The sequence below is a fragment of the Cornus florida genome, unplaced genomic scaffold (genome assembly GCF_030987335.1).
Source record: "Cornus florida cultivar Cherokee Brave unplaced genomic scaffold, ASM3098733v1 CherokeeBrave_3.0.0_Hap2_Chr11, whole genome shotgun sequence".
Taxonomy (NCBI): Eukaryota; Viridiplantae; Streptophyta; class Magnoliopsida; order Cornales; family Cornaceae; genus Cornus; species Cornus florida.
Genome location: NW_026775581.1, coordinates 76712571 through 76725862, shown reverse-complemented (window position 1 = coordinate 76725862; position 13292 = coordinate 76712571). Strand labels below are relative to the sequence as shown.

At 34.2% G+C, this 13292-nt stretch overlaps 1 long non-coding RNA gene across 1 annotated transcript in view; it reads left to right on the top strand.

The window, feature by feature from the left end:
* Positions 1–3459: 3459 nt before the first annotated feature.
* LOC132283212 (uncharacterized) overlaps positions 3460–13292 on the top strand; it is a 115610-nt gene continuing 105777 nt past the window's right edge. Inside the window, exons 1-2 of the long non-coding RNA XR_009471971.1 lie at positions 3460–5064; positions 7033–7099. This is a non-coding gene — a long non-coding RNA (uncharacterized LOC132283212). The remainder of the gene's footprint in view (positions 5065–7032; positions 7100–13292) is intronic.

Genomic DNA, 13292 nt, shown 5'->3' with positions numbered 1-13292 from the left:
TATATACATATATTTCATTTTATGTCTAATTGGATTTACTTCAACCATTTCAAAACTAGTTCAATTCTAATTCTATCCCTTTTGTTTTGCCAGATATCCATCTCAACACTTGCATTTTTGCTGAGCTCACTTTACCCATGCATACATGTTTCTTGACTGGGCATAAATATTTAGTCTAAGAAAAAGAACAACTTATTTAAGGTCCGTTTGGTAATCGCTTTTGCTTAATTTGTGTTTTTGCTTTGACATGAAATAGAAGCATTGTTTTGCTTTAGCGTGTGTTTAACACTATTTTAAAGTTAGTTTGGTAACACAAATTTGTTGTAAAATTTTTTGAAAATAAAAAATATTATGATAGCATGTATTGGTAAAAAATGTTGCAAGTTTGAAAAATTAAATAGCTAATTAAAAATATCATTTTACAATTTATTTATTTATTTTTTTGAGATGCAAAAGCAACCTAAAGCATCATTTTTATGATTATGATTTTGACCTCTTTTTTCAAAAACGCTTCGGTACTAATCAAATGATAGCAAATTTTACCAAACATATAATTGCCAAACGGACCCTAATAGGATATGTTATCTAGTTGTTTAAAAGAAATAAAAACAGGAGCACCAATCATCGTATTAAAAACATAAGGACTATAAACACAAAAGGAAAAGAAATACTGTAATATATTAGTACATAATATTATCAAAATCATATTTAATTACTTAAGTAAAAAGACTAAAAATAATTACCAAATAAAAGAAATAACTCAATATTTTTCTAATAAATATGTTTTATGATTCGGAGTTGCATTAGAACAAATTAATAACGAATGTAAACTTTATTTACATCGTAAAGGCCATTTTTATGCGGGGTAGATATTGAGTGCAAGCACTCATTAATGATAATGTGTTATTTAAAAAAAAAAAAAATTGACCCACTTACTTATAAAATTGTTGATAACGAGATAATTTATTATATTTTATTGGATGGGTATATTAATGATGACGCATCCAATATTTATTGGTCTTAGTTCATTGACACTTGGTAGACCAATTCAATTTAGGTTCTCCAATTAAAAAAATGACCTCACAAAAATGTATTAATATATTAAAAAGAAATCTTAACAATCTGAATTGAACTAATCCACCACATATCAAATGGTTTAAAACCTTTTAATAATTTTTGATATGTAAGCCCAACCCTATATCTTGGATGATGACGAGAGAGAGGGTACTTCTCTTGCCTAAATTCTCACAATAGTTGGGTATTTTTTTAGAAGAGAAAACATGGCCTGCCAAACAATTTTTTACACGTCCAAAACAGGAGCAACACAAGCTGGAAGTTTAGATTGCTTGAGAAATGATTATCAACAGTATGCTAAGATTCACTAAAGCATTCTTTACTGTCATGGTCTTTTCAACCTATATGCTACCAATTAGTAATTTCATACAAATAAAAGAACACTTATTTCATAAAAAATTGATGAGCAATTTAACTATATTACTTTATCGACAGGACAATTAGTAATTTCATAGAAATAAAATGATACTAATTATTCTATGAAAATTGATGAGCATTTTATTTTTCCCTTTATCTTATAGTAGTTTTTAATTTTTTCATTTTTGGTATTCTAAATTAGTTATCAATTTTGAAAAGCCAAACAAATTAAATGCAACATTTATGTAATTATTCTTTTCAAAAATATTTTAACATGAGTTTTATATATTTAAAGTTTAAAAAATAAATTAATAATTTTTAAAAAAGGGCCAATGACAATTAATTGCATATCCTCCTTAAAAAGTTCAATGGCAACAAAAAAAAAGTGCGAATCAGTGTGACTAAATATCATATCTGCACGCTTAGTTGCAGTTTTAAGTCTTCTCAATATTTATTATTAAAGTAATAAAAGGTAAGTCTTGCGCTCCTAGAAAACTGGTAGTACGCTATAAAGTTGGTCGTTGCGCGTGTTTAAGCGCGTGATATTGTACTCTCAAAAAACTAGAAAACTGGTAATACGCTGATATTGTACTCTCAGAAAACTAATAATACGCTAGAAAGTTGGTTGTTACGCGCGTTTAAGCGCGTGATAACGTGCTTCTAGAAAACTGGTATTACGCTACACTAAAAAGTTGGTCGTTACACGCCTTTAAGCGCGTGATATCGCTCCAACAAAACCGGTACTACACTAGAAAGTTGATAGTACGAACACGTTAGGAATTTGAAGCACTATGCGTAGGTATATTGGTAATTTTATATGGATAAATTTGGAGATAGTGAGCGTCTCAATAATGCTATGTCACGGGCAGGCGTGCTTTGTCACGGGCAGCACTCGTGTACGGGCAAACTCATTCAGAATCATATGCCTGTTTCACGTGCAGCATTCCCATACGGCAGCGCTCATTCTGAATCATCATCATTCTACATGGCACAGAAAAAAATAATACACTTTAAATACGGGTGTGATGAGTTGAGGCATGTGATTCTCAGGCCGATGACCCAGTTTCGAATTTTCATTCTATTCGTTGTTTTAATGTTTTTTTTTTAAAATAATATATATATATATATATATATATATATATATATATATTATGAAATATGATACACTTCTATTATTATTAAAAGACAATACAGTTTTCTGATATGAAAGGTTGTTGTTACGAATGAAATTCTCAACTTATATATAAGCATCCTATGAAGTCCTATTGAGATATTTAACAATGCTTAACTTCTTAATCTTTTAAAAATTTTAAACACCATAAATATCAACAACCTTCATCAATATTTTAGAATCTTACAACTTTTTCTATACTAATGAGACTCCACCTAAATGTTGAAGACTCTAGAAATACTCAGCGCTCGCGTGTCACTTGATGGCACGGATCCCTCCAATTTTATTATTATTATTTTTATTTTGAGTGATAAAAATAAAAAAAAAAAAAAATGCTTACGGCTCCATATAACAAAGAAAAATATGTATATTTATCACAAAAATATGCATTATCAAAATGTTTAATGATCCTTAAAAATAAATGGTGTATGAATTTATTGTAAAGGAAAAAAAAAATTGTTTCGTGGCACCGTATAAATTCATATTCATTAAAATGTTTGTCTTCAATTTATAAATTCATGTTGGTAAATTCTATTGATCAGTTGCAGGTCTGACGGTTGTAATACATGGTGGGAAAACCGGTGGTACACTATCCGAACCCCACATTAACCTGTCTCCCCAATTGACGCAGTCCCATCAGCACAATTTCCAATCTGAGACAGCAAGTGGACTCAGACAATCATGGCAATCTAACGGCGGAAAAACGACTAGACATGAATCACAGATCCAACGGTCAGGAATCAATCACACCTCCACCAGGCTCACGTATACCAACACGTAGCACAACACCTCAAATTCCACTAATCCCCACTCGTACGCCTTCCGTTTTTTCTCGAAAAGCTCCGTGCAATCTTTTTTTGGCCTTCCTGCTAATAACAATACCCCCTCATCACACACACAAGCACACACACACCACACCACCCCCCTCCCCTCTCCCCCTTCTCTTTCCCTCTCTAGAACTTTCTCTCTCTATAATTGCTCTGAGGTCGCCGTCCGCACTGTTTGATCTGTCCAGGTAAAGTCAGTGCAGTGTCACCGACACCTGTTTGTCCTGCATGTGGGAGAGAGAGAGGAGAGAATGGACTGGAAGAGAAAGAGATAGAGAGATATATAGAGAGAGTATTTGTTGTGTATTTATTTTTTCATTTTTGGCTATTTGGGTTTGCTTTTCTTGTTCTGAGCAAACCCTAAATGGTGATGAAAAGTGGTAGATTTGAAGCCTTTCCTTAAATGGGTGTAACGGTTTACTCAGATCTGACTCATTTTTCTCTGTGGTACACATTTTTTATGATTTTAATGGGGTTGTTTCCTACCATTTTTGGGAAGAAAATCTTTTATTCCTTTTGACCCAATTTTTGTTATGAATTTCTCTTGTTGTTTTGGGACTTGTTGAGAACTGACAGAAGAGAGTGAGCACATGGAGGCAGATTGTATGAGTCCATACCATTGCTTTTGCGTGCTCACCTCTCTTTCTGTCAGCTTTCAGTGCCCAAATTCGATCCACTCTCAAGTACTTTCTCTCTCTATACATCCCTTTCTATTTTTTTCTGTTCCGAATGATACTCCATTTTTGGGCCTGTGGGCGTGGTAGTTGAAGCAGCACCTGAGTGTGATATAATTGGCTCTATTTGTCGATTTACTCTTGTATTACATGTTTAAATCTCATATATTTAATTGTATTACATGTTTAAATTTGATTATTTAATTATATATATTTAATTATATTACTTTTGATGGCTTTCTTTGAGAAGGTAACCCTAATTACTGTGCTAAATTAACGGAAAACATGTATTATTATGAGATCATTATTATCACTGACCCTTTAGATATATATATATAGCTATATAACTTATCTACCTAGCTATAGGTCCTATATCTATAGGATGGTCCCAAAGCATCTCTCTTGTTTTTCTCTCCTTTTTTCAGTTTCTTACATTTTTTTTTCATCTTACGCATGCTATGTCTACACGATAATCGATTTAATTGGAGTTTGTTTTTCACCTGAATTAAGCCATAATCTGATAGAGCTTGAACTCTCATTCCAAAGGGGTACTTTTTATGATTTTGCTTTTCACTAGAATTTTGTTGCTTTTGCTCTCAGTTTAAATGGGTTTTGATTCAAATAGCTCTCGGTTCATATGGGTTTTGCTTCAAGTGCTTGAATCTTTGTTTTGTAACACTCTTTCTGCAAATGGGTTTTCCTATGATCATGCTTTATTTTCTATTTATTTATTTATTTTGTTTGGATTTCTGATTTTGAGGTAATTATAAAAAGGGTGTGTTAATATTCGCTTGTTACCCTCTTGGTGTTAGGTGATGATGTTATATTAGAAATAGAGGACATTTTGGCTTTTATTTCCGTCTTGTTCCTCGAGTTTTTGCAGGTCAGCATGGATTTATGAAGGAATTTAATTTCAAGTTCTATATTAAGGAGGATGATCTTCCAAATAATTTAAAAGCAGGTATATATGGATTTTTTTTTCTGTTAAAATGATTTGTAATATTGTCTTCCGTTCTGGATTCAAATTGGTCAAACGAACCGATCAATTTGCAATTGTTTTAACAGCCTTTGTTGCTTAGCATTAGCAGTCCAATCAATGCTCAATTTACTATGGGAATCTGTTGCTTACTGTTTCATAAGATCATTTCGGCTAATTATTTGCTGGTCTCACTTGCTGTATTCACTTCTGACATTGTTATATTGTGTGGATTTGATATGAAAAATAAAATGGTAGTATGATTAGTATCAAAATCAAAGACCTAATTAGCTATTGCGTAGAAAAATTGACCAGTATATTAATATATGCAAATGACCAATGATGCTGAAATTATAGAGTTATGTCATCCACTTTTGACAAATTAGGCCTTTGTTTCTGACTATACTATTTAGGACTTTCTGTGCAAGTGAATCCATTTGTGGGTGAGTTATGTAAGCACTGGATGAGATTTTCTCTGTAGTATTTGTTCAAGTAATGTAGGTTGGTAAAGCTGACATACTGTTTGTGCATTTATAAATATTTTATTTTTTATGCCCTATAATATGTTTGATATCTTAGCGCAGACATTATGTGAATCTTGTCACATTGGATTATTATTATTATTATTATTATTGTTATTATTATTTTTTAAATTTTCCAATCTCGATAAATAGTCTATTGTGCACTTCTTGTCAATTAACCACATTGAATTTCAGTTGGTGCATGCAAACAAGAAATGAACAGTTACTGGCTGATGCACTTGGACTGGAGCTCAAGACAAGCTTGGGTTTTTTTTAGAAGCATACTGTTGTCGATTTTTCTACAAACAGTAGAAATTTACATTTTCATGCTATTTAAACATATAAACTACCACACTTAGGCACTCATATCGATGGCATTTAGGCATATGCTAGGATGGTTATAATAAATTAATTTATGTGACATTAGTGTTTGCTTTGGACACTAGTTTGTACGTTGTGTATATTGTCTTCTTATGCTCCATTGTATTTGCTTAGGATACTTAGCTTGCAAGGTTATTTGTAAACACGATTGGTGTCACTTTTCCTACACAGTCTAGATGTTTGTACAGTTCTCTTTCTTTTATAATACTGTGACACTTAACTAAAAGGATATAGTATCTATGCTATGGGCTCTTGTCGGACAACTACAAGTTCTAACTGCAAGACTGATTATTTTAGTTATTCCAAGGAGGGAGAGCAAGTCTGTCAAGCAGCGATTTAAATTTTGTTTTGACAATCATCTCTCAAATATAATTTTGATATTTAATTGAGATGAAGAAGCTAATTGAAACCATACGTTTTTTTCTTGCACCAGCTGTTGGGCATATTAAAGTGTCTTAATTTGTAAAGAATCATGGACTATTGTATCTTGCTATATAGAGATGGAGAAGGTTAATTTCTGTTTTAAGCTAGTAATATAACATATTAAGCAGTCTAAAATTATCTGATGTTAAAAAATTTAAGAAAGCTTCTTTTGCTTTCCATGAAGATGGGAAGTGATCAAGAAAGAAAATTTGGAATTACAACTTTTTTTTGGGATATATGTATAGATAGATGATCTTTTGTTTCTTCATGTGTCTTCTTTTTATTCATAACGGAATGGCTTGATACCATGCTTTTCAGCTCTCATGGTTAACTTACTACTTTAGACAAAAATTTTGCTACAATAATTCATGATTGTAAGGTACTGTCTTTGACATGTTAGACATTTTTTTTTTTTTTCTTAGTTGATACTCACACACACGTCTTTATTGAGACTTGAACCCCTAACCTCCCTTTGGGAAGTAAGGGCTTGATAGCGCTAGGCCACTGGCCCGATGGTATGTTTGACAATTTTCTTGTGGACACATTTGTGAGCATTATATCTAACAATTGAATTAATTAATTAATTTTTTATTTTATTTTATTTTGTTTTTGCAATATTCTTATGCAGGCTATGCACTATTTTGCTAGGTTTGCACCAGTTCATTCATGCCTAACTTTCCATGGTGATGCAAGAGGTATTTGTGTGAAACCATGCTCTGGTGATTGTATGTTCTACCATGTATTTGTTGCTCAGTCTTCCATTGTGGGATCATCTTAGTCACTCTCTTTTATGAGCATCCAACTAGGTTTTTGGTAATTTTTTTTATTTTATTTTTTATTTTTTATTGTCCCTCTCAAATTGTCATTAACTTTAATATGCTATAAAGATTGTTAGATTGCCCAGGTACATATTACATGTTGACAAAGTAGTACAAACTTACAATTCTGACTTATTTTATCAAAAAAAGAAAAGAATAGAAAAAGTTAGAACTTGAATTATTAACATAGTAACTTGAAATGACTATTTTTTCAGAGCTGAAGTACATACAATTAAAACAAATTACATAAAAGTTTTGTGTCCATTGAACAAGATAATAAATTTGTTCCAATTTGGGTATAGGAATTCCATTTAAGATGCTCAGACATCTTGCAATTGACTAGTTGAATGTAGGAGCTTAAATGAGGTGACCTGATTTGAAATTAGTTGCTTGAAAGTCTTGAAACTTAGCATATTTTATCTTTCAACTTAAGCTTGAGTTTTAGTAGGCTTGTTCACATTTGCTTGACGGGTTGATCAGTTGATGAGAAAATGAAACAATTAATAAGTTCCCTTTAATTATGTAAGTTTTTATTAATTTTCTAATTACCTCTGGATTGATTATAGAGAATATTGTTTAAACATTCAACTAGTTTCCTTTAAAGGCTTCCAAAGCTTCCTTTGACAAGGACGGATCTAGTATTGAGTTGTAGATATGTTCTACTTGTACAACTTTTAACAAAGTGGTTGCCTTTGTGATACTCACGTAATCAAAGAGTTCAGTGTTCTTCTTAAACACTGACTCACATACTTAAACTTGTATTCTTAATGTCCTAGGAATTGAGAAAGTCGATCTCTATCCGAGTTGGACACACTAACATCTACTTGTCTCAAGGCCACTGATTATAGGGTTATGTTTAACACAATCTCTAAAAGGATACAACATTGGACAAGTATGAAGTTATCATATGCAGGTAGGTTGCGGCTAATCAAAGCTATTCTTTGTAGTATTTAACAATTAGGGTCAAGCCATTTCATCGTCCCTAAAAAAGTTATCATTGAAATAAACTTTATTCTCAAAGTTTTTTTTGCCTCAGGTTTAGATTTGAAGAAAGGTGTGGCATAAATTGCATGGACGAATGTTTCCAGGACAACATTCCTCCAATGATTTGTATAATGGGAAGATTAGTGTTTTTAAGGCATATTTATATATATAAAGGTTAAAATGGTAAATTCTCTATATAAACGGGGCGGGGTGACCTGTGACAACCTGTTGATATGATTCTAATAGGTTTTTGTTATTTTCAAATCATTTCTCTCTCCTAACTCATCTTGAACCACAACCCTGCTTATTTGAATTTTGAGCTAATAAACTCTTATTTATTTCAACTATTTGAGGTTACTTCTGTCATACATTAAGAACTGTTTAGTGTGCTTAGTGTTACAAGGTGAACTTGTCCCACATAGCATCAAGATGGGGAGGCCTTGGGCATATATGGCTCGGGTGTTAGCCCCACCTAACAACTTAAGTTTTTTGGATCGGATCGCGAAGCACTCAACCTGTTATAGTTGCTATTAGAGCTAGACCCATTCCTTGATCAAACGTCATACCAAGCGTCCTGCCCGAAGGGGTCCAGGTGAGCCACCTAGGTATGTAGGGTGGCCTGATTTCAACGAGGGCGTTGCGAGTTCGAGTGGGGGAGAATGTTTTATGGTGGACTTGTCCCACATCCGATCCAGATAGGGAGGGTCTTGGGCATATATGGGTTGGGTGTTAGCCCCACCTAATAGTTTAAGCTTTTGGGTCAGATCATAAAGCATCTAGCCCGTTACATTAGTCTCACTTTTAATGCAAACCATGCAATAAAACTATGCTTGGGGACGTGATATTTGAACCACACAAGTAGAGGCCATGTGTAAGAAGAGGCTGGAGGAGAAATGAATGAAATTGTGTGAGAAAATGAGAAAGTATATGTAAGAGATGGGGTTCAAATGACACCATCTCTTTCTCAAGAAGGTAAGGGATGAAATTGGGGTTGTGAGAATGGATTTTGATTTGAGGGAGGGGGAACAACCCACTGATTATTAAAAATTTGGCTATTAACTTCTACAAATAAGTCTAGTTGATGAATTTCTACATAAGTAACGCTTATTTGATTTACCAAGTGTCCATTTGGAAACCAAAAATCAAGCCACATTATAGTGTTTGTTCCATAGCACATCCTATGTTTAATTAATTCCTTTGCTAGGTCCCTGAGCTTAAAAAAAATTTCTCTATGCCCCTGAACTTAGAGAAATAGGCTTAATAATCCAAAAGATTTTCTTTTTGATGAGGTATTTATGCATCCAAGCAACTCAAAGACTCCTTTCTTCATGAAAATATTTTCAATAAATGCTTGTGGTTTACAACCTTGTTTGTGATATGTAGCTGTACTATTATGCAACTTTTATTTTATCAATCTTTTTCTTAGGTAACATGAAGGTTTTTTTCAAGAAGAAAAATATTCAGTCTTCTTATCTTTCAAGAGAGACGATTATAAGATAAATAGTAGAGGAAGGCTACCAAATCAGGAAGCCCACAAAATTAGCAAATCAAATCAGCAAATCTCTAGGCTATAAAACAAGAAACAGATTCTACTAAAATCTGAAATAGTAATTTCAGATTTTATTTTCAAAAATAGAGTTTCCTAATTTATTTCCTAGAAATCCGACACCCCCCTTCAAGTTGGAGCGTAGATATCTATCATGCCCAACTTGCTTATAAAGAGCTCAAAACTAGGTCTGAAAAGTCCTTTGGTGAAGATATCGGGTATTTGTTGAGTAGTAGGAACAAAAGGCATGCAAACAACTCCACTATCAATCTTCTCTTTTATGAAGTGTCTGTCAATCTCCACATGCTTCATGGGATTATGTTGTACTGGATTTTGTGCAATACTTATTGCAGTTTTGTTGTCATAGTACAACTTCGTTGGTATGTTCATTGGCATCCGCAGCTCGTCAAGAATTATCTTTAACTATAGTATCTCATAAACTCCGTTAGCCACAGCCCTATATTTAGCCTCGGCATTGCTCCTTGCAACCACATTTTGTTTTTTGCTTCGCCATATGACCAGATTTCCCCAAACATAAGTACAATATCCTGACGTGGATCTCCTTTCAATAACTGAGTCTGCCCAATCAGCATCAATGTATGCCTCTATATTCTATTGTGTGGTCTTCTAGAAGAGTAAACCCTTGCTTGGTGTACTTTTCAAGTATCTGAGAATTCGATAAACTGCTTCAAGATGTTTCTTGTAGGGTGAATGCATAAACTGGCTTACCAAACTCACAATAAAAGCAATATCGGGCTGTGTATGCGCTAGGTAAATTAACTTTCCCACCAACTTTTGATACCGAGTTGTATTCACTTGACCACCTTCCTTGTCATCTCCAAGTTTCTAATTGGGATCGATTGGAGTGTCTGCTAGCCTACAATCGCTCATCCCAGTCTCTTTAAAGAGGTCAAGGACATACTTCCGTTGGGAGACAACAATCCCTTTCTTCGACCGATCAACCTTCATTCCAAGGAAATACCTTAGAGATCCTAAGTCCTTGATCTTAAATGTTGATGAGAGGGAAGTCTTTAATCAATTCATCTCAAGTACGTCTTCTCTACTGAGAATTATATCGTCAACATACACAATCAGTATTGCTATCCTCCCATCCTGTGAATGTCTTATAAACATCGTATGATCACCTTGCCCTTGAGTATACCCCTGGCTTTTAACAAACTGAGTGAATTTCTCAAACCAGGCTCTTGGTGACTGTTTCAACCTATATAAGGACTTCTTCAATTTACACACCTTTGTGCTAAAATTTTCACCAAATCCTGGAGGTACATACATGTACACTTTTTCCTCCAGGTCTCCATTGAGGAATGCATTTTTTACGTCCAACTGTTACAGAGGCCAGTCACGATTAGCTACAAGTGACAAAAGAACTCTTACATAGTTTAGCTTTGCACTGGGGCAAATGTCTCCATGTAATCAATGCCATTGGTCTTAGTGAATGCATTGGCAACCAATCGAGCTTTATACTGTTCTAGAGAGCCATCAGATTTATACTTGACTGTAAACACCCATTTGCACCCTACAGTTGTCTTTCCTCTTGGTAGATCAACAAACTCAAGACAGCCTCCTTCCACTCAGGAATTTTTAGAGCATCCTGCACATTATTAGGAATCTCCATACAAGATAATTGTGAGGTAAAAACACAAAAAATAGGTGAGAGATGTTCATATGACACATAATTGGACAGTAGATACTAGGTGCAAGACCTCATACCCTTCCGGACAGCAATGGGAATTTCAGAATCATCAAACTCAGGATTGGAATTAGACCCAGGTTCAGAACTAGAGGACTTAGAACTCGAAGATGAAATGGGCTGAACATGAGGTAAAAGCTCGGTGAGGAAATTATCTGGAGGGTTTACAGATTCTGAGCAGTGCAAAGGATTGGAAGACCCTTTCTCTCGAGTTGTCCTCTGTCGCGAGTAGACAAGGTTAAATGGTACCAACGCTGTGTTTCTTTTTCCTGTTTCTCCTTTATTAGTCATTATAGGATCATGAACATCATAAGATGGCATTGTAGGAAGACCTGCCTTTTCAGTATCTAAAAAACTCGACTCATTTTCTCCTGGTAAAATAAAGCTTGGGTTTTCAGGTTGAATAATCAAAGTTGGAGAAGGATCATTTTGCGAGTCTTCAGTTGGAAAAAATCATGAAAAACAGCCGAATCTTTGTTTTGGTTCCCCCCTGAAGATGAGGTGTGAAATAGGGATGTAATTAAAAAAGGGTAATATCCATGGTAACAAACATTTTTTAGGAAATGGGTTCAAAACATTTATACCTCGTTTGAGTGGGAGCATAACCAACAAACACACATTTTGTGGCTCGGGGTTCAAGTTTTCCTTGATTATAACTATGAGTATGAACAAATGCGGTACAACCAAATATCTTTAGTGGTAAAGAAGAAGAAAGCCGATTTGTTGGATAAAACTTATGAAAAACATCAAAAGTTGTTTCAAAGCTTAAAACCTTAGTAGGCATTCGATTTATGAGATATATAACAGTAAGAAGGGCTTCACCCTAAAGATATTTAGGTACCTGATCGGTAAAAAACAATGCCCGAGCTACTTCCAATAAGTGTTTGTTTTTTCTTTCAGCTAAACCATTTTGTTGCGGAGTGTCGACACAATAGTTTTGATGAACAATTCTTTTTTCAAGAAAAAATTGGCCCAAAATGTTTTTGAAATATTCTCGACCATTATCATTTCACAATATTTGAATATTTTTTTGAAATTGTGTTTGTTCCATGGTGTAAAAATTTTTGAAAATTGTTTCCACTTCAGATTTTTCTTTCATCAAATAAACCCAACTTAATCTCGTGTCATCATCAATAAAATTCACAAACCATTTTTTGCCAGAATATGTAGATGTTTTACATAGGCCCCAGATGTCACTATGAACCACAGTAAATGGTGTAGTTGGTTTGTAGGGTTGGGTGGGTTGGGGGGGGGGGGGGGGGGAACAAACACCACATTGAAAGGAAGATGGAATTTTATTCCGAAATAAATTGGGAAATAAGTATTTTAAATATTGAAAACCAGGATGGCCTAACCTATAATGCCATAACATAATATCGTTTTCTTTGGAAATAGAAACATAATTTAAGGAAGTACTTTGACATCGTCTACTTGAGTCAGGTCCATCGTTAAAATAATAGAGTCCATCTTTTTCCTTAGCACTGCCAATCAACCTCCCCGTGGTCAATTCCTGAAACTCACAATAAGAAAAGTAGAAATTAGCTTGACACTGATGATTAGAGGTAATTTTACTGATGGACAACAAATTGTAAGATAAATTGGGAATGTGGAGCACATCATATAGGGTTAACAACGGAGTGAGTTTCATAGTTCCTATCCCGGCAATTACCGAGAGTGAACCATCTGCAATTTTGACCTTTTTATTGCCTGCACACGGACTATAGGATGAGAACAATTTGGAACAACCGATTATATGATCACTTGCGCCAGAATTAATTATCCAAGAATGAACAGGTTTAGGAATAACACCAAAAAACGCAGTAGCAAGA